The sequence below is a fragment of the Zootermopsis nevadensis genome, unplaced genomic scaffold (assembly GCF_977971745.1).
Source record: "Zootermopsis nevadensis isolate Lab colony 2312 unplaced genomic scaffold, Znev_1.0 Znev_ptg000002l, whole genome shotgun sequence".
NCBI lineage: Eukaryota > Metazoa > Arthropoda > Insecta > Blattodea > Termopsidae > Zootermopsis > Zootermopsis nevadensis.
The window spans coordinates 12,998,765-13,026,215 of NW_028259134.1; the positions used below are offsets into that span (position 1 = coordinate 12,998,765).

Genomic DNA, 27,451 nt, shown 5'->3' on the forward strand with positions numbered 1-27,451 from the left:
TCTTATATTACGACCGTTTACCATTTCCAGCAATGCGTCTTGTGCGCAGGAATGGTTTCACCTAGGTAGGGACGATGCTTCCGCTTGCGCAGGCCTCTGCCCTCAGTTAGCTTCTTTGGTTGGTTGGTTCTGGTACTAGCAACCAGGAAAGTCAAGCTAGTGGCGGCATACCTCGCACCCACCCGGCCATGGATAGAGTCGGACCTGACCGAGTGCTTGAGCGGGGGTTTCCCGGTCCTCTTGGCTGGTGACCTCAACGCGAAACACACGGACTGGAATTCTAGCCTTATCTCTACTAGGGGCTCGCTCCTGCGTGATTACGCCAACAGAAATTCCTGCTTCATCTACGGGCCGGATTCTCCAACCACGGCTCCCTACACACACAACGCCACACCTGACGTCCTTGATATTGTCCTCATCAAGGACTTCGTCCTACCGGTGCACCTGACTGTCTGCCCCGCACTCAGCTCAGATCACCTGCCCGTCCTCGTCGACACCACGTGCCGATCGTCCTTTCAAAACCTGCCTGATCGCCCGGACTTCGCGAGAATGGACTGGGCTGCATTCCAGGCTTGCCTCGAAAGCAGACTACCGGGGAACCCCGTGGTAAACGACGAGGAAGAAATTGACAAGTGCGTCGAGGAGCTGACCAGTGCTATCCTGGAAGCCACAGCAGCGTCCGCTCCCAAGCTTCGACCCCACATTGACAGGCGACCGCTTCTACCCGCTAGTATTCGAGATGAAATACGCCTGAAGAACCGGCTGAGGAGGCGATGGCAGGTCACAAGAGACCCCGCTCTTAAGACCCAGGTCAATCGACTCCAGAGGTCGGTGACCTATCGTCTCAACGAGTGGCGGAACGAACAGTGGAGCGACACGCTCGAATCCTTGGACTGCGAGGACCAGTCGCTTTGGAAAATGACCAAGCGTGTGATGCGAGTCCCCACTCCGTCGCCCCCCTTCTTAGTGATGGGAGGACTGGCTCTCTCGAACCCCGAGAAGGCAGAAGCCCTAGCCGACAGCCTTGAGGTCCAGTTCCAGCCGGTAGACTACCCGTCGGACCTGACTACAATTGACATGGTTAACGAGGCGATGCGAGCATACGAGTATGCCCCTGTAAATGAACCAAAATTAACCAGTCCATCGGAGGTCGCCCAGGCCATCAAGGGACTCAAGCTTGGCAAGGCTCCGGGCCCCAACGGTATACCGAACAGGGTCCTGAAACATCTCCCACGACGCGCGGTAACCTTTCTCACGAAAGTGTTCAACGCGGTCCTTCGCAGGCAACACTTCCCCTCGGCATGGAAACACGCTCGAGTGGTGTCCATACTGAAGCCGGGGAAGGACCCCACGCTACCTTCTTCCTATAGACCCATCAGTCTTCTCGACACGGTCGGCAAACTCTGCGAGAAAATCCTACTAACGAGGGTCCTACACGAGGTCAGTGAACGCGGGCTGCTGCGCGACGAGCAGTTTGGGTTTCGACCCAGACACAGCACATCGTTACAGCTGGCTCGCCTCGTCGAAAGGGTCAACAGAAACCTTGATGAGAAGCGGCTAACCGGCGCGGTTTTCCTGGACGTGGCCAAAGCCTTCGACACAGTCTGGGTCCAAGGCCTCCTATACAAACTGACCGTCCTCAACTTCCCGTCGTACTTGGTAAAAACCATCTCTTCCTACCTCGCTGACCGGACATTCCAGACATCCTTCCAGTCGGCCATGTCCACACGTCGTACCATGCGGGCTGGAGTTGTGCAGGGCGGAATTCTCTCCCCTGTGCTCTTCAGTCTGTATGTCAACGACATACCCACACCGTCCCGCCACGTCGAGTTAGCACAATACGCGGACGACACGGCTCTAGTAGTCACGTCCCGTAGCCCAACGCTTCTCGTCAGGTATCTGGAGACCTACCTCAGTAGACTTGAGCTCTGGCTCAGGGCCTGGAGGATTGCTATCAACGTCTCGAAGAGCACCGCGGTTCTCTTCATTTCCGCGAGAAGACACATCCAACAGCCCCGAGCAGTGCAGTTCCTCGGACAGCCGATCCAATGGGTCAAAACAGCACAGTATCTGGGGGTCACCCTTGACGCCGGGCTTACTTGGTCGGCGCACGTCAACCAAGTGGGAAAGAAGGCAGCGCAACGATTAGGTGTGCTAGGCCCGCTTATCAATAGGAGAAGTGGCCTGTCAATCAGGAACGGTGTACTACTCTATAAGCAGCTCATCCGTCCCATAATGGATTACGCATGCCCGATCTGGAGGTCAGCTGCCCACAGCCACGTCCAGAAGCTGCAAGTTCTGCAATCCAAGTGTCTTCGAATTGTTACTAACGCGCCCTGGTACGTTAGTAACAGGCAAATACATGAGGATCTGGGGGTCCCTTTCTTTGCCGACCACATCAGAGCACTAACTGAGAGGTTTGACTCGAGGTTAGCTGGTGTGGGGAACCCCTTAGTTCGGCAACTCGGAAGACACTCGTGCCGAATGAGGGCTGCCAGAGTTCACCCAAGGGCAACCGAGGGCGACTGATGTTCAGCAGGCCAGCCGAAGCCATCCCCAAAAGACGGCCAAGTCAGCACAACGAGTGGTTAGACTACTCGGCTACCCTGACTGAGGTTTTTCGTGCTTTCCTCAGTTGTAAGGCGAATGCCAGGGTATAACTTAATAGGGGCACGGCCCGCCACCCTTCCCCCCGATCATGGAGGCCATCAGCTGAAGTGATCTTCCCCCCATGCCGCAGAGGCCTTCAGCCGAAACGGCCCCTCCCTCTCTGGGTTCATACCCCAGAGACCCAACCAACCAAATTCCTTCGACAACTTGCCTGACAGGATAACCTCCCATCAGCAGCAACAAATCCCAGTTTGAATGGTCGAGGCTCCCGCCACGACGAAACCCCGTTAGCGTTAGCAAAATTTCCGTTCTTATATTACGACCGTTTACCATTTCCAGCAATGCGTCTTGTGCGCAGGAATGGTTTCACCTAGGTAGGGACGATGCTTGCGCTTGCGCAGGCCTCTGCCCTCAGTTAGCTTCTTTGGTTGGTTGGTTGCGGCGTAATGTTATTCCTTCGACAACTTGCCTGACAGGATAACCTCCCATCAGCAGCAACAAATCCCAGTTTGAATGGTCGAGGCTCCCGCCACGACGAAACCCCGTTAGCGTTAGCAAAATTTCCGTTCTTATATTACGACCGTTTACCATTTCCAGCAATGCGTCTTGTGCGCAGGAATGGTTTCACCTAGGTAGGGACGATGCTTGCGCTTGCGCAGGCCTCTGCCCTCAGTTAGCTTCTTTGGTTGGTTGGTTGGCGTAATGTTATGAAATAAGTCATGACAACTTCATTTTATGTTATTATCCACTGTCATTTGTCGTTATAATATTCCCATCTCTGCAGTTGATACAGTGTTGTGGAACAACATAAAATAAGTAATTGATGATGGAAACACTACAATTTAAACTACTATCAAACCTTTAACCAAAGCTTCTCTGCCTAATAGCAGACTGTATGTCAGTACTGCGTGTGTCAGAGACAGCATTAAAAAGATTACGTCAAATAAACTGTTTTGTAATTTGAAATCGTCAGTGCTCAAAGAACAAGATCATTAACGAATCCTTCAATGCTTTTAACGATATATAGTCATCAATTACGTGTAGGTCATTTGTGATGATGTTACTATGTAGGATTAAAAGGAATATTTGGTCACTTTTTGTTAGTTGTGTATTTCAATGAACCATTATCAGAGAACATTCAGTAGTAATTTTCTATTAAATGGCGAAGTGTAAAATGAAGGCCATTAAAAAGTTTTTATTTTTCTCGCGGGCAGTAAACCATGGATTGGTTTACAACAGGCTGTCAGTAAACACATTTGTTTGTTTAGCCCCTGTGTGGACGCGTGGTCTTATGCGGCCACCTAGGTGTGTTCAGCAGTATTGTGAGCGGCGTAGACGTATTTACTACTCTGTAAATTCTGTTGACGTCGATATTGCAGGAGTCGGGATGGATAGCGAAATCGGTAAAGTAACTGAGTGCTGAGTAAACGACCGGGCTTCTATTCCTGGAAGGAGGGGCAGTATTTTTCTCATCGTCACCACGTGCAGATCGACTTCGAGTCAACCCAACCCCATATCCATTTCCCGGGGTGTAATGAGACCGGATCGTAAAAGTGTTTGCTTAAACTTTTCTGTTGCCTCAATTCGTGATACGCGAAGCTTGGCGTTTACATCGCTTTTCGGTCGATGCCTTCATAGCGTGATGCTTGGATTTTCAGGCCAGCAGTTTCTAAATCTGTGTTTGTTTATGGCATATAGACCTAACTGGAAAATTCCCAGTTTAATAACTAAACGAATTAAATTAATTTTTGTGTCGCATTATTATTCTTTCTCTTACAGCAAGTTAAAGCAAATTATTTATTGTGAACGTTTTTAAAATCTCATATACCCTAAAAATATAGATAATATTAGGCTTGTAGTTCATCACTCGATCTTCATACTCTTATTAATAACAAACAATCAACACTATTAGTATTAACATGCTGACCGCTTAAATTAATTTAATTCTAAATAATATCGTATTTACCCAAATGATTTGGAATGTTACATGTAGTATTTGTATTGTAATATGTTACAGACGTATCTACTAGAAGTTGAAGTCCTTTGGAATCTTAAAATGACGTCATGGTGAAAGTTAGTGTTTTCTTCCTTAATTTTGTGCGTGCATTACAGTTTATCTACGGAGCGAACAAACTGGAAAACCGTGTTTTTGTCTACACGGTTGTGACAGAGCCGATTATCCTTGGAATGATCACACCCTGAAAATCAATTTGACATCACTTTTTTTAAAGCACGTTGAACTTAGTTAGTAGGCAAGAGGACATTTCAATCAGAGCACGGTTTGTTTAGTGGGTGTGGTGGTGTGTGGTTTGAGGGACAGTGTTGGTAATATGATGGTTTCCGTTCCAGTCCATGATTTTATAAACTTTTGGCAGAAAAGTCGACGATATGGACATTTTCGAGCACATAACACAGTCTCGTAATTGCATAAAATGGGAGGTTGAATGGGTTGAACGAACGATCGGTTCACCCAAACAGTGCGGCTGGGAGAAATTTCCTTGCAATTGTAAAACCCAAAAATGTTGAACGGTATGAAATGGCGTGAAAACAACAATGATTTATATCGGGAAACAATAGGTCTGTTCTCTTTGTTTTGAAAACTTGCAACAGATGTGAAGTTGCTTAATTTTTCAGGATTTAGGTAATAGATGCAGAACTTCTGGATATTTATTTTGGAAAGGTTAAACAAGAATACTTCCAGACATTAATGTAGGCCTACAGTGTTTGTCCTAATACAATAGGCATTTTCTCTTCCAAATACTTTCCAGAAAATGGTGGTAGACAAACACTATATTCGCGCGCATTCCATTCTATTAGTACCTTATTTTAATACTATGTAGAAGCTACCTCGTAAAATATTAAATTAAGCACTGTAAAAGTATTTAATATATCGATAAATTTATATTTGTTTACTGTGTCTAGAAATTATTAGAAATTTAGAAACTTATTTAGAAATTTAAAAGAATTTCGTGCATCTGATGTGTATAGAAAATAATTACCATTGATCGTTAATAAGTAGGTTGAAATTTTAGGTTCTCACGGTCGCGAAAGTGAGATGACTGTTTTTTGTAATGTTGTGCCTTGTAGTCTGGTAGACGTTTACCTTCGTTTCAGAGGTGCTTGCTGCCTCCATCATCAGGGCGATGAGAATACTTGTCATCTATGAAATTTGCCCAAATTACTAAAATTTTCTCCTTCAGTATTTTATATCTGGGACAGTTTTGCCTGGAAAGTTACATTTTACTGTAGGGTGACATGTGGTACTTGTATGTAAAACGGCTTACGACATAATGATAAAATGTTTTAAATCCCTCTGAATAAATAGATTAGTCTGCAGTTACTAGTAATAAAGTAACGAATAAATTGGAGGGCCTGGTTACAAGGAGTCTCGGGCCGGAAGTGGCCCACTGGCAGCGGGCTGGATCACGCCGGGCTATAACATTTCACCGTCTATATTACAGTGTCTGAAACCTCACACTAAATTCTCAAATTGCACACAAAGGTACAAAATATATGACGAACACAAAAGTAGGCATTGTTGAATCTGCAACAATAGCATCGTACTAATTATTGTCGACACTACCTTCGGTATCGCATTGACAAACCTCTCCAAAGTAACGCTGTCAGTACAGTTGTAGGCTACTCCATTCTGAAAACCACATCGGGAGTCTTATGTGTTCTGCGGTCGCTTTTATGCCAGTCCATTGACAGATATTGTCACCTCTCTTAACTGATTGAAGCACAAAAGAAGGAAATTCCCCACGAACCTTTAAAAGGATGTTGTGGCAAAGGTGCAAAGGAACACAGTGGAGAATTTTGCGAACTCTAATGCAGTTTGAGCTGGACTCAACCAACACTCTTTTTCCATTCCCACTGAGCGTCTTCAGTTTCGATGTAAGACTGGCTGACTATCTCAGCAGGCGTTTCTGTAATTTCAGTAGGCCTGTGGTACAGTCAAGTGAATATTAAATTTAGATTTTATTCTTCAGCTAAAACGATTAACGTTTATTAAGTATTCCAGTTTACAGAATATTTGTGTAATTATGAATCTGGTAATAGACATTTTTTACGATTCCTTACCGAGTGATCAGCCCAAGTAAGAGCTAAATTTTGATATATAGGCTATAAATGTGATATATTAAATTTAGATATCAATGCAAATTAAATATAGGTTTAGATCCCCTATTAACATTATGGTGATTATGACAAGGATATTGAATAAGGAAAATGTTAGAACAAGAAATATGTACAACATTTTGGTTGAAAATTCATGCAGAAAGAAATCGGTAGATAATCTGATGACGACAGGATTAGTATAAAATTTAAAATGGCTATCTTCCGGGTTGTAGTGCCGTGTAGTTTAGTAATGTTTCATGGGAGAGGGTTGAACGGCAGCCTTACGTTGTGACGGACGTAGTTTCTGTTGGTAATTTCCTCCATTCCCCACTTGGTTCTTCTCAGTTACACCCAAATATGTTTTATAAAACTCTTCTGGAACCTATAACAACATTGAATAAATTCTTAAATGAAAACTGTTAATGGAAGCCCCAGTCATCGCGATTTGACGTATTTTCGAAGCAGAAAGCATTTATTTTCTATGGTAATTGGATCTATATTTTTAAAGATACGAGTGTACAGTCCCTTATCCTGTGACGGGAACACAGTTTTTTCAGGTAACGCGAGCCTGCGCGGTATCTTTACAATAACCAGATGAGACGTGAAAGCGTTTCCTCAAAATGCAGTTAAAATGACCACAAATAACAAGGATGAAACCGCAATAAGAAACCTGATATTCCGAGTTTCTCTTCGCTGTTACAAACATCTCAGTGTCTGGAGACGCAAAGCCTGTTGTCACTTCAATCTACGAATGAAGTGAAGGAAGAGGGGGCAGGAGACGTAGAAATTCAATAGAGCAATGTTCTTGCAATACGAAGACGCAAATCTCGTCAGTTTATTGTGTTTTCTAATAGGCTTAGCGTTTTCCTTGAATAACATCTGTTTTATTAAGATGTTGATGTACTGGAAATGCTTATTTTTGACAGTGCGTTTGTCATCTCCTCAGAACAAAATATTAATTCCTTCAAGACGGAAATGATGCTATTGTGACAGCTTCAAATTCTTTTATTTTCAGTTTTGTGACGACGATGTAAGAACCAAGGCATTAAGGCGTTTCGAGTTTATGGTCTCAACTAGACCAATAACCTTCTAGATCTATCTGCCCAGAGTATAATTTTATTTGTTGAAAATAACAATATTGCAACTGAAAACTTTTGCGATATACTGAACAAATATGATTTAATATAAGTGCGATAGTAAGTTACGAAGTTTTATATGTTGTAATTTCGTAAGTTCTGCTCATCTCTGAATTAAGGATTATGTTTAACACTGATTTATATATAGGAGGTAGTTAAGCGACAAGCAGATAAAATAGGAGTTACAGAAAGTGTTTACTTACGCTGTCATGATTCACTTTACCTTATATTTTACGGCAATTAAACGACGTTTTGCAAGAACCTACTGCCTCGTTCATTACGAGATGAACGTAATGTAGAGTTAGCGTGTGAACAAAATTACGAGAACTAGGATTAACACACGATCTGTGTCTTCAGATGTTAAGGTGCGGGTGAAGGCAGTTCTATGTTTCACGGCGGTATGATTTCGTTTTAAAATATAAACGTTACATTCTGGATTAACTGTTACGTGGTACACGTTCTACTTCAGTTAAACATTTACGGATGAACTCCCTGAGGTGATCTACCTAAACCGACACACTGAGAGTGAGCTGTTGTTAGGGGGGAGGGGAGACCCACCGGCCGTTCTAACACCCATGGAACCTTCACAAAATACACCTCCATTGTCGGGTAGTCGACACAGAAATATATGACACTTGATTTTAGAATTGTAACAGCCTGGAGTCAAGACGTCATAATAAAAGGTTCTAATATAAAATGCATGCGATTTTGAATAGCCCTTTCATATAATATTATTATTCCATTTTATAGGCTATAAGAGAATATGTTAGATTGTTAGTTTATATCTGGGATGAATAACGTCAAGTTCTTTTTACAGGAAATGAGTTTCACAATGGTAGCCATTTTAGCATCATTTCATTATGATCTCGTATTATATATAGTATATAGAGAGGGGTAGACGAGAGGTGTGGTCTATTAGACTACGAAATCTCCTCTCAAATGTACTCAATAACCATAGTACGCCAGCTGGGAGGTATTTGGTATGGATGCAGATGGACCAATCAGGACTGTTTCTCAGTACGCGGACGAGTCATTATAATGGGGGAAATGGGGGTTGCAAGGGGAAGGGGGTGAATAGAACGAACGACCATCGAGTATGAGAGCTGCATTGATAATGAACGAGTTAACCAGGCAACAAAACATTAGCATGACAATATAGAGCAGGGAGGTTAGGAAAGTTGGTATTAGGGCCCGCTCTCTCTCGCCTCACCCCGCCACCCGCCAGTCGCCATTGTCTGGCATGGTGTGATCGTAACAGTGGCGATGATGTTGGTGATAGTGGTGCAATGTGATGGAATAAACTATGGCTTCGATGAGGAAATAGAATGGCGCTAGAAAGGGAAGGAGGACACAAAAGATAAATGCAGATTGGATGACTTTTTGCGAGTGGACTCCAGTTCAGAAACGCATTTCGTTCATGTGTGATATTTTAATTTCCCCCCTCTGATTCCTTTTTAATTTTTTTTTTCAAAATTGTGTCAGTTCCTGTAACGTTTTTCTGCTGATGCCGCGTAGGCCACGCATTTGAACGAAATATTCTCGAATTGTTTAATAAATTTCGTGAATGCATTCTGAAGCTTGCAAGTGCGAAATTTAGATGCAACAGCAAGTAACTGAGAAACGCGTACCTCATACTTGTTTGTTGTCAGGTAACAAGGAAACCATGTAAGATTTGAGGTTTCCACAGCGGTGAATATGAAGATTTCTGTCTTCTGGGTTGTTGCGCCATCATCAGAGCGATGAATTCATCGCCCTGATTACGGAGGCAGTATGACCTCTGAAACGTTGGTAAACATCGACCAGACTGCACAGCGCAACAACCCAGAAGACAGAAATCTGAGTTTGTTGATCATCGCCCTGATGACGGAGGCAGTATGACCTCTGAAACGTCGGTAACCATCTACCAGACTACACAGCGCAACAACCCAGAAGACGGAAATCTTTATACTCATCGCCCTGATGACGGAGGCAGTATAACCTCTGAAACGTTGGTTAACATCGACCAGACTATACAGCGCAACAACCCAGAAGACGGAAATCTGAGTTTGTTGATCATCGCCCTGATGACGGAGGCAGTATGACCTCTGAAACGTCGGTAACCATCTACCAGACTACACAGCGCAACAACCCAGAAGACGGAAATCTGAGTTTGTTGATCATCGCCCTGATGACGGAGGCAGTATGACCTCTGAAACGTCGGTAACCACCTACCAGACTACACAGCGCAACAACCCAGAAGACGGAAATCTTCATACTCATCGCCCTGATGACGGAGGCAGTATGACCTCTGAAACGTCGGTTAACATGTACCAGACTACACAGTGCAACAACCCAGAAGACAAAAATCTTCATCGCCCTGATGACGGAGGCAGTATGACCTCTGAAACGTTGGTTAACATCGACCAGACTACACAGCGCAACAACCCAGAAGACAGGAATCTTCATACTCTGATGACGGAGGCAGTATGACCTCAAAAATGTTGGTTAACATCGACCAGACTACACAGCGCAACAACCGAGAAGACAGAAATCAACAAGGAAACCAGCTTTCGCTGTCCAAATAAATCAGTCTCTTTTAAATATCATAAAATTCTGTTTTGAAATGCATACAAGTTGTTTCGTATGGATACTGGATTCTGTCTCAAAGAACAACGAGTGTTGATATACCGATATTGAAGGCAAAGTGCAGATGGTGTTAGACCCACTCACTATACTCCGCATATTGACAGAGGAATTAAGATTTATAAATCAAGAAATTTTATGGCGTGTTCTTTGTTAAACAGGATTACACCTACTGTTAGCGTGTTTAGATAAAGTAATTATTGGAGAAACCAGAAAAAAACGCATTGTTAGTCATGAAATTTCGGGATAATGTTTTGGCGTAGACACGACAGTGATATTAAAATCTACGTTCGAGCATTTGTTCTGATGTATGCTCGAAATTACTTGAGGCAGTACAAGACACCTGTAGCGAGATTTCTTGACGACAGTGATGAGCCATCAGTGAGCCGCTAAGTAACTACAGGGAAGACCTTGAACCAAGATGCAATTTTGCTTCCTTCGAAGGATTTCGCATAGCAGTTCCGGGCTCAATATGGAACCTGACTATACGTGGAGCAGGCTGTGAGGTCACGTTCTCTGCAATTCAACATGGCGGACAATGGACCACATTGCAGCAGCCGCTACACGGGATTTCTATAGGTTAGCATATCCTATTGGAAGCAGGGTATTCACAGGGCTAGGACGATGGAGAGGGGGAGGCAGTGTCATTGTTGTGTTATACAACAGAGGGACCCATGGCCGCACCAACCCATCACTACCAATCCTTCGAAACGTCTTCTCCCCCTCCCCCCACACACACCATTTTTCTGCCATGCGTTTCACTGATGACGTCAGGACGATGCAGTAAATGGATTGGATGTGTTCCTGAGATGCTCATCTGCAATCGAATGGGTCACATTGCTTGTATCGTGTAGCTTGTACCCCTTCGAGCATTCGGCACTTACAAACAGAAAGTGTAAGTGAAGGTTATACTTGAGAAACTGATTGCCTGACTTTTGATTATAATAGCAGGTAATATAGATCAGGTAAATTGAAGTGTGTCAGAGACAGCGTTATAGTCACATGTGGTTTGTCTGCTGTACCTCCTCATATAAATTTTATCTACTTTAATGCATTTTGTCTAAAATGGCCAGACATTAATGAACGTCAACAACACAATATTTTAAATTGGATTAAGATACTTTTTGAACCTTATTTATGCTTTGGTGAAGATTCTGTCACTTTAAAAATTATTACGCTTCAGATTAAAATAATTTTACTTGTTGTTTTATGTGAGTGTGAAATCTCGTGTTTTACCCTGAGGGAAGAACATGGTGGATGTCCGAGAGCAGGGTACTAAGGAGAGCATTTGGACCTAGGAAGAAGGAAATAAGTGGGGGACTGAAGAGAAATGTGTGAGATAATTGGGAACTTAATCATAAGCAGTGCATAATTAGAGACAGCGCATTAGGGAGGGTGGTGTAAACTGGTTAATTAGCACACATGGGGGACATGAAAACTGAAGTTTTGGTCGCAAATCCTGAATGGAACGGACCACATGGAAGACCATGCGCGGATGAAAGGATAACATTAAGATGTATCTTCAATGATTGATTATGGAATGAATTCATCTCTTAGGATGGACGCTTTTAGTGGTCTGTAGTGAACATGGTGATGAGCCTTAGAATACATAAAAACGAGGGGAAATTTTTATCACTTGCACAATTAGTAACCTCTTAATAAGGACTCTGCACATTAAAAACGTACAATTTTAAATCTAAATATCTGAAGACCTACGAACAACAGTGGGCTAACCCACATAAAATATTGTTTTTCAGTCGTTCTATAGATTTATACAAAGCCGGTCTGAGTCATATGTGTTGTGTTATGTTTTTCATGTGTTGCGAACTGGAATTAGAAAAACAATGTTTGTCTCCTCTGTTTCTGTTTTTATGAAGGGTGGGTTAGGCATTTGTTGTTCCCAGATCTCCTTTTATTAAACCATATTTTTGGAACCTTAACCTATATTTAGTATAGCACAGGCTTGTAATGTACACGCCTAACAGCCCGCTCGTTCAGGTGTGAAATGGCCATTAAAATGTATGGTAGGACATTTTTATTTTTATATTCTTATCCGAGATCTGAGACGATTTGTCCACTGCATTAAATATAGGCTATATTCACATTTTAATAGTAAATTCTTCTCGTGCTGGTAGCCCGAGAAGAATTTATTATATTAATACTTAATAACCGTGAAAGCTTCAGACCATAAATTACTTTTCAGGTTAATAATTTATGAATCATTGTAGCTTGTCATATGAAATTTGCAGTTGGGTATAATGTGACCTAGGCAGGCCAATAGACCTTGTATGTGAAATATTTTTTGTGTTTTTTTAACGAATCAATACACTGTTGGCGATATAAAATTTTGAATCTCTGGATTACTGAGTCCAGTGTTGATTTCTCAGAATTAACGTTACCGGGTTGGTTCAAACAAGTCTGTCCACCGAACTCAAAGAACGATGTTAGGCGTTTGGAGAGGCACACACTTTACTTCGATTTGTGTGTGTCGTTTTAATTTAGATATTTATGTAGATTTTGAACTTGAGAATTGCATTTTTGTCACACCTCTTCAAACTTCAGTTACATAAAATTTCTGATCAGCAAACCAGCGTGACACGAGAGAAAATTAAACGGATCGGAAGCCTACATCATTGAAAATTGTTTATAAACATTGTTCACTAATTTATGTACAGCATACTCCCGGTTTTCCGGTTTGGTTAGTATATATACTTTCCCGGATAATCCGCAAAAATGAAAGAAAATAAATACTCGTGCCTATCCTAGCTGTAATAATCGAAGCCAAATCCTCACGCCTTGTTTCTTATCTATTTTAATGTTGTCTTTCCGTTTATTTCTATTTTTTCCGAATTGTTTCTTTCTTCATGTCTTGGAACAAAGCTTTGAATGCATTTCTCTGCTGCATTTCGTTCTAGATATATAGCCTGTTGCATCGTCCCCAATGTAGTAACCCTTATAATATTTGAAGAAATATAAAAGTTACGAAGTTCTAAATCATTACACATGAGTACGTATTTTCTTTAATGCGCCGAGCAAGTAGAAAAATATTACGTCAGAACACTGCGTGAATTTCAAAACGTGGTAGTCTTTAATGCCAGCTCCTGAAAGCAATACATGTTCCTTTCCCCCAATTGAGTCTCCATGACAACATTTTTGTGCGGTGACGTCAGAGAGACGCAAGTTACCTTCCATCAGTTACAGCGTGCGGTATTGGGACCCCCCGGGACGCGTCGCACAGAGAGTAGTAAACGAGGCGTTATGAAGAGGGGGCCCGCCACTACTCAAGGGGGTGGTTGCTATTCAATTCATAATATGTCGGTAGGGGAGGACTTGCCAATACTGAATAAAGAGTAGGTTTGGGAGTATATTCTAACTGGGTGGCTGCTAGAGGGTTGTGCGCTTGAATGCGTCATTACCCCACCCCATCGCTACCCACGTTATACTATCATAACGTTATAACACCTTTTTGACATGGGCTATCCCTTCTCTGCATCGGCAGTCATCCTCCACACACCGAAGTGTGCATAGGTCTTCGCGCATAGCCTGTGCCTACAGACCGCACGTAGTAGACTGTCAGAATGAGGACGCTGGTAATACATGTCACTACTTGTCGCTGTTATTATTAGTTTCAGTATCACCACTGTCAGCTGACATCTTCAGTTCACTTAAGGGTTTGTTAAAATGGTTGGTATTTTCTACGGTAATTGTTATGGATGTTCTATATCGAAGCATTTGTAAAGATCCAGGAATCGAGCGAACTCCCTAACGAAATGTACAAGGCTTTTAACTATATAGCAGATAATGCTTTTCATATTCAGGGATGTAGAAATTACTCCCGAAACATAATGTAGGATACAGTTCTACATTTACTGTAATTTCTCCTGAAATTTTACGATTCAACATTATTCTCACATCTCATTGATGATATACGCCTGATTTTATACAGTTGAAACAACGTAGCTAAATAGGAATGACCAAATTAACCAAATAATTGCAAATAATCCTAACTTTTAAGAGAGCTTGTTATCATTTCTGCGCCACCCACGAGACAAATCTTCTTTAAAAGCATTGGCTGTTCTAGACTTGTTTTATTTCGTTCTGAAAACAGTAAAATAACTTGTCCTACCACCTGTCAGCAGTTTCAACAGTTTTTTGCGTTTCTCCTACAACGTAACTCCTATGTATCGAAATGTGATGACAAGATACTAAAACAACTTACGAGAAGATAATATTAAAAGGAATAGGGAATAGGGAGAATAGGGTGGGAGGGTGTGTACTGAAATGAAAGTAAAAGTCAGGGAAGGGGTTAATATTTTCCGGTCTGAAATGTGTGAGGTCTGTTTAAATTCAGGTGCCTATAGATGTAGTTTGTGTACATGTTTCAGCGATTGTAGGGCTCTGTGCATTACTGATGCATCATCTCCACGAAATTCAGACAAGAAGTCGATTTCGTGTGAAGGTTGATACAGAAGAGGGCAGCGGGGAGGGAGGGTGTAACATGGAAATTACTCCACGACAAGGGAAATTATTGCAATTCAAACCGGGTGGAGGCTTAGGCCGGCCTCCCTGTCTGAAGTATGATGATGCAGTAATGGCGTGGAGGGGTTGGCGTAGCATTGTTTATAGACACTCAGCTTTCTGTAGTATTTGTTTCATATGCAGCTTTCTACACTCTGTCTTAATTAATTTTAATTTAACTCTGCATTATATCAGTCCTTTTGACATTTTCATTATTCTATCGGCGATGTTATTTGATTATCATGTGGGATAATACCTCTTGCAGACATTGCTTTGTATGGGAGAGTAATCATAAAACGGATGTTAGTTAAATAGTGGATTAGGTTTAGTTGCCACACGTTAGTAACGAATAATCAGTGCACTTTAGCGTAGGATACTTTAAAGACTGCACAATTTAGATGCTTATGAAATTTATGATCAATTAATCTTTGCACGTGTGCAGATAAGAAGTTTTTATTTTCGTTATTTCATCCTTTGTATTTGTCCGCTCGCATGAAGCAACTTATTTAGATGAAATTTGGTGTAATACTAAAATTATAAATCTCAGTTCTTACGGAAGTGAAATTTTGTAAATATTTGGCTACATGGACGCTCTCTCTTTACGTGATGTTTGAATTATATTTTCTTCTAGACGAGCATTTTACCCATCATGTCCCTCTTTGCTGTGTTGGTGTAAGCAACAGTTTCAGTTAAGTATTGAGTTTAAGCTGGTTTTTAGCTGGTTTTAAAGTGGCCAGTTTTCGACAGAATCGTTCTGCTTTACCATCTTCAGTCACACTGCGTTTAAAAAGAAATATCTCATTTAAAAAATCCATCTTCGTCATGACATCCCTTGTTTCCGTTCACTGAGCGAGAAAAATTATTTCGGAAACTACAACGCGATGCGAGGGTTTCTCGAATACCTCTTCCGGTTGAACGGATTTAACTTCGTTAGATTTTTTACACAAATTTCGAAAGGTTAATAGGTTATTTTCTTATAAAAATTATTGCACATATTGTGAGATTTCAAGTTCACACGGCTGCGAGTCTTATAAGTTGTTGCGCCGCGTTGTCTAGTAGAACTTTACCGACGTATCAGAGGTCTTTGCTACGTCCGTCAGTTTATTTATATCTTACCATAATCGAACCAATTATCCTACGGGTATGCCTAAACCACGCCCATATTCGTCTCTTTGGTTGTAACGCCATGTGAGCTTATAGGTATATATCAACGTTTCGGAGAAAACATTTCCTCCATCTTCAGGGCTAAGATAGGGGTAGTGTGTTTCTCCGAAACGTTGGTCTATAGACCTACCTAGAAGTCTACACGGCGTCACAGCCAAGAAGACGAAATCTTGAACGTCATGATAACCTCAAATTTGAAATCTTAAATACATGACGATTTATGTAGACCTAGAACTTTCAGTGGTATAGAATGAAATGCAGTGAGGGGACATATTGTTTGTAGACTGTCATAGTTATTGATTTAGATTCTTTCTTGACAAGGTGATAGTCGCACACGATTCAAGACATTTCTCCATCTCCTGTGGATTAAAAAAGATTGTTTTAATTTTTATAAGAGCCCAAAAGTAGGCCCTATTCAGAGTCAGATTAGTCTATTTCACACACTCTCATTTTCCACTTGTTTATGTCCATTTTAACTTGATTCTTCCCTGTACTCCTAGGTCTTCTAAGTATTATGTACTATTCAGGTTTTCTGTTTTAAATTTTATATAGACTTTTATATCCCATCCATTTTATACGGACTGCTGCATTTAAGCCTATTGTTTATAATCTATAGAGTACTTATACGACATAAATCCACCATCGTATCCATGCGCCTTAGAACAGAGAGGAATGTTAAGGAAGGAGTCGAATGAGTCTGGTGTAGTAATCGATATATCGCTTCCTTCGTTTCTAGTTTTATCGCTCTGCCCTTTGAGGCTGAAACACTGAGACAGTTCATGCTGTAGAAAGGTGTCCTAGGATTATTTTTTCCAAAACGGCGAAACCTCAGAATCCCAAAATGGCGGCTAAATTGATCTGAGGTTGCGAAATTTATGTGGTGTTAATCTCGAAAACTTTAGAAGAAGAGGTAACATGGTTTGGGCGTTGTTCTCTGTGTTGAGGTGGCATGGTTGTTATGACATCACCGTATTATAGACGAGATTCAGGATGGCGCCTCCAAAATGGCTTCAGTCCTGGCGCCAGTTGGCCATCAACACGGCGGATGTGATTATGTCGACACTTTGGTGGAGAAGTGAGCTAACCGACACTCAACCGAGTACGACTGTCAGCAACTCATTTCTTTCCGTTGTCTTTTTGTATCTTTATCGTACTTTCCTTTTCTTTCATCTATCTTTCCTTGTTTTCTCTCTCGTTATTTCTGTCTGTTCTCATTTTCTGTAGATGCATGCAACTGTGAGAACTGTGTCTCCGTGGTGAGGACAAACTGTGTTAATATATTCACATTTTATCTTGATATTTGCTACTTATCTTTTGTTTGCTTATTTGTTTATTCTTTATATATTTTTCGTTCCCATCTGCCTGTCCTTATCTTTATTTCTGTCTATCCTTCTTTCGACTGCCTTCTCCCATTCTTTAAGTCTGTGTGACTCATTTAAGTTCTCGCTTCATGGTTGTCAAAAACTGCAGTAGATTCAGATTTCGTCGTTTCGCGATTACATAGCTTTTGTATTGGTTCATTGTTTCTCTCTATCTTACAGTTTATATATTTTTTCCATTCTCGCTGTTTGTTTTGTTCCTTTTTCTCTAATTTTTATTAACGTTTCGCTATCTTTCTTCCTGTGTGTCTCTTCAAGATTGGCACCAGATGCATTGCGTTCATGTTTCATTATGACATTGACCGGGTATCTTTTGCCTTGCGAATTAAGTACTAATTACTACGTTCATCTTTAAATAAGATATTTCAGTGAAGGTATCGTAAAACCACGAGCTAAAAGAAGTAAGCAATGCAGTATACTGGGACTGACACCACTTGTAATTGACAGACGTGGAGTGGTTCCACCATCGCAATTACACTCAGTGTTGTGTTGTGCTGTCTCATGCTCGCTGTCTCACGAAACGCCAAAACGGGCTAACTGCCTCGTCGACATCGTCGAACTCTCTAGACGACGGCTGGAAAAATTTTGATCACGCCTTCCCAGGTGAGGAGTTGTTGCTGTCGTAGCGTTGCGAGCGCTGTTTGCTGCATTGTGATGTGTGGTCTAATAAAACGTACACTCGTATGCCTGTCTACAAATTAAAGTTTACGTTTTCCCACATTCATAATGAGCTACTTACCTAATTTGGTCACCAACCCTGATGGAAGGACAGGCGTTGTTTAAAGATATTTTGAAGGCAATGTAGTAAGGGGACGTATGAGAGATGTACAGAGTAATGGAGAAAATTACTTAAAAGAAAGCTTGTAAGACTAGCTGTTCATTTGTTTAATTAATATATTTTAAATTATTTAATTTTAAAGTATTAGTCCGCAAGGCAGGTATAAAATACAATAATGAAAAACACAAATACTCTAGTGAGTACTCGTCTACAAGTGAAGGCATTATAAATGAACCAGAAAATTACGTTTTCGAATGTTTTGAATTTTCCCCTTACAATGGTTTGGGGAATTAGCGATTAATATTTAAGGGCTATGTAGTTCGATCCCAGCTGCTGTCACTGACATTTAAAATAATAAAAATATTATAAGGTAGTCCTTTAGGCCCACAAAAATCACGTAAAATTGGAATATAACCAGATCTTGGCACTTCGTATTAAATATTCCTATCAAAGTTATTAGAGAAATAATAGGGCTTAATACAAGCGAGTTTATATTGGCAATGTTTATCTCATTTCTTACCATATTTCAGACGCTGGACTTGAACTGTCACCAGATGCTGCGATGGTGAGTAGGCATTCCCTCATTCTTCGTATGAAATAACCTGGTTTCGTAGAAAAATTGTTACCGTACTCAATAATTATAACGGAAATGCAGTCCTATTTGATGATGACAACACATGTTGTATCACAGTTGACAAGAAGCAGGGAACACTGATTTAACTTTGTACACAGTCGGCAGAAAGCTTTGGAGCTGATAGGGTTGGAGTGCATGTAAACCATAACAGGCTTATTCTGACGGTTTCTGACGTTGGGTGAGTTATAATATGTAAAATTGTTCTCTTCAAAACTTCGTTCATCTAAATTATAACACAATAAAACTACAACGTTTCGGAAGGTAGAATCTGCTTCCGTCTTCAGGCGAGAAAAGGGAAAGAGGACATGAAATCTCTATTGGGTCTTCTTGGTGACCTAAAGTTCCGGTTATTGAGAAGCTTGCAGTCCCTCAGCTAGGCGTCTTTAATGGTGCACTAATTTAATAATGGGTCAGATAATATGAATTCTATAAACATTATCAATTGTAAAAAAAATATCAGTGTCGTAATACGGGCAATGTTAAAGTACTCACATAAACTATAACCACCAGATTTTGGTAAAACATCAGTAACTTACAGAGCCGTTTAGTAATATATTTAGGCCCTACTTGTGTTTCCGTTAACACAGCGTAGACCTTACATTAATATTTTAGTATATCGACATGTAGTATTTTCCATGGGTTTATTTATGTGAAAAAGATTAATTGAATAAATCCAGAGGCCTGATGCTGACTTAGGACTTATAATCAAAACATATTGGTTTGTTAATAGCCTATATAAATGCAGCCTATATTGTGTTCGCAGAAACATAAATAAATTGATACTGTTGTAGAGAGAAATGCCACATAACAGGACGATCTGAAGCAAATACAGAGGCACTCTGTATTTGCATAGGCTGCATAAGATCCATCAAATGCAGATCCGAGCATTCCTAGGCCATTGTAACTACGGGGCTAGTCGTAGCATCTTGCACGCTGGGACTCAATGCAGGTGATTTATTATTAGGTCGCATAAATTTCGGGCTGCATAAAAGGATATACAACTTTCTTATACTGGGACTATTAGATGACTTTTGCTATTGAATAAAACTGGAAAATATCAGTGACGCCATTGTAAGAAACAATCTTCATTCAATAATAAGTTTTCAGGGGAAAAAAAATATACGAGGGTTATTTCAAAAGTCATGACAACTAATTTTTTGGGAGCAAACACTTTATATTGAAGAAAGATGAAAGAGCACGATATATTCCTCCGATTGTCGTAGTCAGATCATGTAGGTATAGTAGGCAAGAAAATAGGCATATTACGGAATGACCTTTTTTTCATTTATTAATCCTCGAAAAATTAAATTGTGATTAAAAAAACTTCAAAACTTCAATGCGAGTTAAATCAGAATTCTTACATTAGGACTAGCAACCTTCAAAGTACTCGCTGCCAACGGCGAGGAAGACGGCGAATACCATGAGCTTCACCATCTCCAAATCTTGCCATCTCGCGCCGAACTGCGTTGGAAATGTCTTTTCGTATAAGAAAGCAATTCCTCGCAATGGCTGTTTCAATTTCGGTTTTAAGTCATAGTCACATGGCGAAAGGTCGGGTGAATATGGAGGATGGTGTAGTACAATAGGAATTGTCAATGTTCATACGTAAAATTTCATTCTTTCGATTTACTATTCCTTGTTCCTGTCTTTATGTTTACTGTTCCATTACCAGTGTTATGGACATGAAGATTTCTCCTGCCCATTAGTCATACAACATACCTTCTCAACGTAGATACTTAGACGCAATCAAATGTAAGAGGCACCCTGATTTAAGAAATTCTAAAATGTTAAAAATGCGTTTTAAAATCGAGGGGACACGGTAATGGTATTGCTATGTGTTGGTTCTTTACCATTATCCCGCTCAAGGTATTTTTTCTGTGCTGGTTAGAAGGACTGACATCACTCAATGTGTGAAAGGAACAGACAACGGTGATCATTCCATTAATGTTGAAGAGGAAATTATTTGGCGGTGAAATAATAGGTACAACTTCGACTGTCGGGGATGAACCGCATCGAGTGTTGAATTTTTTTTTTTAACTTTTCGGCAAACATTGCAGTTACTATGCAATTTCTGGGAGTTTTTGGAAGACTTATGGTGGGCAGAGAATAGAAAGGAGTTGGATTTGATGGTGCCAATTGGTTCCAGCTGAGAATTCTATGGTTTTATTGATGTTACATAACAGTAGCATGTTAAGATTTGAGACCTCGGCGAAATATAATTCGTCTTCCTAAAAAGACGACCAAAGATACGTATCTCGTATCATAGCAAAAGAATCGGGCAATAGGCTTATGCTAGTCATACCTAATTTCGTGACGAATCTGATGGACGGGTGTTATGCTGTCGTTATTTGTACGTGAAGACAGGTGGAGCGTAGTCAACAGTTGGGATGTTCAGCTTGCTGCTGTGTGTACACATCGCTCTGTAGTGGGTGGTTAATGGAGGTATCCTAAGTGATAATTTATTTTATATTCTTTTGATGTTTTATGCTGTGTTGTCTAAATTAAAAAAAATATAATGGGTTGCTCAGTGGCGTATCTTGAACGAAGTGGTTGTTTATGAAGTTTAACGTAGATCTACTGCACTGTTGATGCCAAGCGATCACTGAACTGAGCATGAAAGTGCTCATAGGCCAGTCCTATTAAGATTGCAAGTATTAACACCAAGAATACTTTCTGTGGTCCGAGTTTTTTTTAATGATAACTTATTCTCGACTTATTAACGACTATATCATCTTAAAAGCTAAGGAAGTGCTTCGTAAGGTGTTTTTGGTTGTTAAGTTAATGGATGAGCTGGATGCGATATTGAAGTAGTGGCACCTTGAAAGTGTCAAATGGATATGATATGTTAATACGGTATTCATGAGAAACACCAAACGTTTTCAAGAAGAAGTTAGATGGGTTTCATAGTTGGCCGCTGGGAAAGAACTACGATTTTGAGATTCTATTCAGGATGTCGTCAGTGGCGAGACGCCTCTAGCTATGAGGGTCATGAGGTCCCAGTGACGCCATTGATACGGAAGTGAGGCCAGGTCTGGAGATCCATCTCAGCAGTCTGTGCAAAGCGTAGTGCACGCCACTGATAAGAGGAGTGCTGCACGTTGTCATGGGGGCGTTGTGTTGAGGAGCTGACTCACGCTGAATAATGAAGACGAACAGGTTGGTGCTGGGGACGCAAGTCTACAAACTGATGAAATGGAATAATTATTTCGTATGACACTACGTGGCACTCCGTTGTCTCGAAAAGCTCTTTTATTTTCTTTTGTTATTGTTGTTTTTGTTGTTGTTAGGAGACGCAGGCCTGGGCCTTAAGATTGGAAAATAGCTTAGACTATCTTAGGCCTGATCTAGATTGACCAGAAGTTCCTTGAATTCGGGCTTTTGTATTCGAATGTCTATACAATTTGTCGTAGTCACCGCGCGCCCACTGGAGTCGTGGGTTTGAATCCTGCCCTAGGCATGGATATTTGTCCGTGTTTATCTATTACTCCCCTCCCTCGAAGGAAGTAGGAAACCTGGCACAGAAATTTCTGTAGATGAGAAAATTTTAGTTTGAAGGCCTGAAGGGAAAAGGATTCTCTGAAAATCCAGGCATATTTTAGATGGTAGGACTCTGTTATAATGGATCTTAGAGAACGAATGTTTGTGGTTTGGACTGGATTCATCTAGATCAGGTGGCTGGCTGTTAATTCGGCTCTTGGCCTAATGAACCTTTGGGGTTCTTACAAGACAGGGAATTTCTTGACTAACTCAGTGTACTAGCCGTACAGCTTTTCAAGGTCTCTGATCCGTGGCCTATAAAACTGTTCTTTCAACAAGTTATAGACTGTTTTTAGAATGTTGGCCCTTACAATTTTTGGAAAGGCAAAGGTTCGATTTTAGTGTCATGTAGGCTTAAACGAGAGGTTATATCATAAGTAGAATAGGCTGATGGAAAGCAGGCCTGCCGTAGGGCTGTGCAAAATTCACAAAAAATTCTTCTTTAATCTTATTTTTTAAGCATGGGCCCAAAGTTAGTGTCAGATTGGGACTCCAGAAAAAGGTCTCTGAGGGCACTTTGCGCCCGTTTATCCTGCAATGGCGTGAACTATGTTCGTCTGAACGCCTGTTCAGTATAAGATTTTTGTTTACGCGACAGACGTTCAAACGTCTGTGGAATTCTTCCCTGAAGATACGGGCATCAGGTTCCTCCGAAACAGTGGCAAGCATCTGCATGACTGCAGTGTGTCGCATCCCTCACAGCCATGAGTCGCAAACCGCTTTGCAGAAATCCGAACTGTTCCACGTTCGAGCCATTCGTGGTGCTGACAAGTCGCGAGTCCGTCTTCGTCTGTCAGGCTGGTTCCACTAACTCGCTGTGGACTATTTGTTACCGACTTGATATATGCGCTACTGCAGTACTTTCCCGCCTTCCTTGGTGTTCGGCAGCCATTATTACGCTTACCCTATCCTCATGAGACCCCTTGTCCAATCCGTCAATCAATTACGGGGCCCCCTGACATCAACAAGGGAGGGAGAAGCAAGGCGTGGCTAAATATGTGGTAGGCGGAGCCTGTGATCAACGATCTGCGCCGCCTGCTTTTGTAATTCAGTTTGTTCCCAACAGATGACTCTGATATAACATCTGTTCTAGTTAGATGGGTTGCATCAATTCCTGGGGCCGCGTATGCGTTTGCAGCTGTGTTACTGAACAACCCAATGTCTCTCTCTCTCTTTTTTTGTTGGCAAAGGCTATTATTTTAGTCTGTGTGGATGAAACATCTACCTGAGAAAACAGTTGATGGTGTTACTTTCTCAAAATACAACAGATGTGATGTAACATTAAACAAGACCGAAGTATGTGGGAGATATATATGTCAATATTTGATTAAGATGTAATTTGTCTTATCAGATAGGACATTGGGTTGGAGAAAATTATACTGAAATAGAATTTAATGTAATTTACTGATGTAATTATATTAATATGTTAGAATATCTCCATTTAAATTAATTTTGAAAATATTGCAAATTTTGCACTTATAATATATTAAAATACCACTTTTTCGTTAGTGTTTCTGATAATTGTACTAATTTTCTAATCTGCAAATGAAAAACATTTAGGCGTGCTGCATTTGTATATACAAAATATAAAATTAAAGCTGAATTCAGCAAGGGAAGATTTTGCCCAACATACATATATTCGTTGTAGTTCAAATATACGTCGGAAGATGGCAACATAGTCACTACATTCGGAAGACGAAAGAACGAAGTAGAAAATTGTACAGTAAACCGAACATCACTTTTGAATCACACGATTGTTTCGTAAAAGCTAGAAAATGTTATTTATTTTAACACAAATTGTTTGGTGAGGTAAAAAAATATGCATCTACACTTTGACTTGTCTTTTGATCTCATAATTTATCCTTCTGTCTTCATTTAACAAATTTCTGCTACTCTTCATATTGTGTAATTTGGCCACGGCCTCTTTAAGAAACAATTGCTTTTCTTTTGATTAAATTCGGGTTGTAGAGAACGTACAAGACCATTTTCAATTTCCAGATTTCCGTACTTACTTGGTTTTTAAATATCGAGTGTAATAGTCGATTACTTCCTGGTTCAAAATCTCTGTTTGTTACCAAACAAATCGTTTCTCTCCAGTCCTGTAATTCTGGTTAATAATTTAACAATGATTGTACCTCAAATTCTTTACGAGAGGAGCATTACCTTAGATGGGTTAGGTTTCCTCTGTTACAGAGTGGGCTTAATTTTTCAGGACGCCCGCAATACATTTGTGACGGCCAAAATATATGGATTGCTTTAATTCCCCTTGCATTTAGGACCCAGAATTTTGTCCGTCGTTGTCCCTAGACACGCACCATGATCTCAAACCGAACAATTCTCTTCAAGACTTCAACTAAGATTAAGATTCACTAAGATTAAAATACGCATATATCATCTATATCATGATTGCTATATTCCATGGTTACCTCGTCCTTCTTGATTTTATAACCTTAGTAATGAGTATTTGCTTCCCATAGAACGACCTGAGTGGTAAGTAAGAGTAATTACCAGCGTTTCAGAAATGACCACTCACTATAAAGTTTATAGGTGGTTGTTTGGTTAGTTCGTTAGTTAGACATCTCGAAGAGCGAGGCATTTCGATTTGTAATGCTCTTACCCTACAAGAGATGGGCTTGTTAGGTACATTGTTTAAAACGAACATCAAGTAATTAACCTAATTACTGTTAAAAGTTTAATCAATACCTCATTGGCGGACGCTTCTCTATATTTTAATAGGCATACAACCTGAATTTTATGTGAAATATGTTGTGCATTTTTAAAAACTGAAATTAAGGTCATTATTAACCCAAATTAACGTGTTAATTTATAATTACGTGCAATGCAAATTGATGGCGAGAGACTTAATTCGTTTTTATTTTTAGCTTTAAAATTGTTTCCATAGGTATATAGGCAATACTGAAACATTAATTATTTGTTTATAAAACTGGTTCTAGATTGTTTAAAATATAATGTTTAATATAACATATAAAACTGGTGGAAAAATATAATGTACGTATTTGGAGCTTTATTTTTTTTTTTGTCCATATGAACAGGATCCTTCCATCCTTTTCTCGGACTGGGGCCTGTTCATATACGTTCTTGGCAGATGATCCAGAAGTGGTTTGCCATTGCCTTCTTCTGTGTGTGTGAATGGAGTAATTGTTGGGATGCCACGGAGAAACCGGGGAAGCCCCCGGAGGAAAACTCCGTGTTGCCTAGACCACGGCCTTGCCCAACATAAGTTATAAATTCGGGCACCGCCGGGAATCGAACCCGAGACCCCAGGATTACAAGGCCATTGTTCTAACCGCTAGACCACCGTGGCACTATTTGGAGCTAAGGGAGAATTAATTGGAAGACTGAGCTACTATCAGCTTGTCAAAGAAAACTGTTCTTCACTGAGTTAGTAGAACGCAATCCCCCTTCAAATTCATACCAAGCTCGAACTCCCTGCATGTGATTTTTTCTAGAACTGTAGACCTACCCTATTTGTTATCCGTGGTTCTTATTGAACTGCACTACTTATTTGTTCTTATTTCGTATCTTATGAACAGATGCGTGGTGTTCTATTAGTGTCCTTTGCTGTCCGTGTCTGTAGTGGGGGCGTCTTTGTGTTACCAACATGTCCACTTCATTGACCGTTTCAAGATGTGAATGAGAATGAATAATTTTAGTTGCATTTAAAATAATTTTCTGTGAGTGCTTCTGTGTTAGCAGGGAGGCCTATGCTTGATTTTGATGACTTATAGTCAATATGAAATGTAACAATTTTGGTACGTTAACAAATAATTATTTCCATGTGTGATATCGGACGATACAATAGAGTTTTAATTTTTATTTATTCCGAAGTAACATCATCTTAAACTCATCACGATCTCGTGTGAAGGTATGTGTTAGATCTCTGGCTCGTAACATTCTAATTTATGTTCATACAGACCTGTTTCTCTTAGCGACTCGTCCCTCTACAGGTTTATTTGCACTCTCTTACCAGTACAGACTTTACCATTATATTTTTATAACAAAGAACAGCCTATTGATTTTACACTTTTCGCTTAAGCATCCAACATATGCACATAGCTTAAATAAAATGTCGATGGTTTTTTTTGAAGAGAGAAATCAGGTTTTCCATTGAAGGGATTTTTGCCCATAGCATACATCCCCTTTGATAGAACAAAGAAATAACCTCCCTCCACCAATACGATAAAAAGTAGAACGAAATGAAATATGAAGCAAATTGAGCCAGAGGGGATATAAAGGTAAACACCCGTGAAACAAAAGCACATCGTACTGCAGAAGCAATGGAATAGTCAAATTGCGAGATAGGAACGTAGCCTATTTATAAGGCTGAATGCTGCGCTGACAGAACTTGAACGAGTTCGTTTGAGTAACCTATATGCCCGTACAGTAGGCTGTACGCATGATCTTCCTGTGAAAGGAAAATGTGTAGGCAGTCACATGTTAACCAACTTTATCAACAATGCGTAACATGTACTGTCGTGTAGTCTACAGACGATTTTCGAGCACCAGCAGCGTCACAGGCTGTCTTACATCGGTCTGAGATAATTGGTCTACCTGTTGATCTGGAGATGGTATTTACATCGATAAAGCTACCATGCACATAGCAGCTTGGGCATTCGACTAGAAGAACCTAAAATTTGATAACATAATTTTGTGTGATATAAGACAGTGGTATTCAACCTTTTTTGTTCGCGTACCCCCAGATATAATTTCTCTTAAACTTTGTACCCCCAAAGTTGTTGGTGTATAATTCAAGTTATACATAGTATATAATCTACATCTAAAATAAATTAAATGAATTACATTACTTATTATTCAGTGCTTATCATAAAGTGATTTTTTTTAAATTTCACGTACCCCCTAAGATGTCTTCGCGTACCCCCGGGGGTATGCTTACCCCAGGTTGAATACCACTGATATAAGAGACAATGTCGGCAGT

General features: G+C 40.6%; 1 long non-coding RNA gene across 1 annotated transcript in view; it reads left to right on the forward strand.

Annotated features, from left to right (window-relative positions):
• Positions 1–27,451, forward strand: part of LOC110832187 (uncharacterized) — a 240,552-nt gene that overhangs the window by 45,975 nt on the left and 167,126 nt on the right. Inside the window, exon 2 of the long non-coding RNA XR_015535426.1 lies at positions 18,854–18,888. This is a non-coding gene — a long non-coding RNA (uncharacterized LOC110832187). The remainder of the gene's footprint in view (positions 1–18,853; positions 18,889–27,451) is intronic.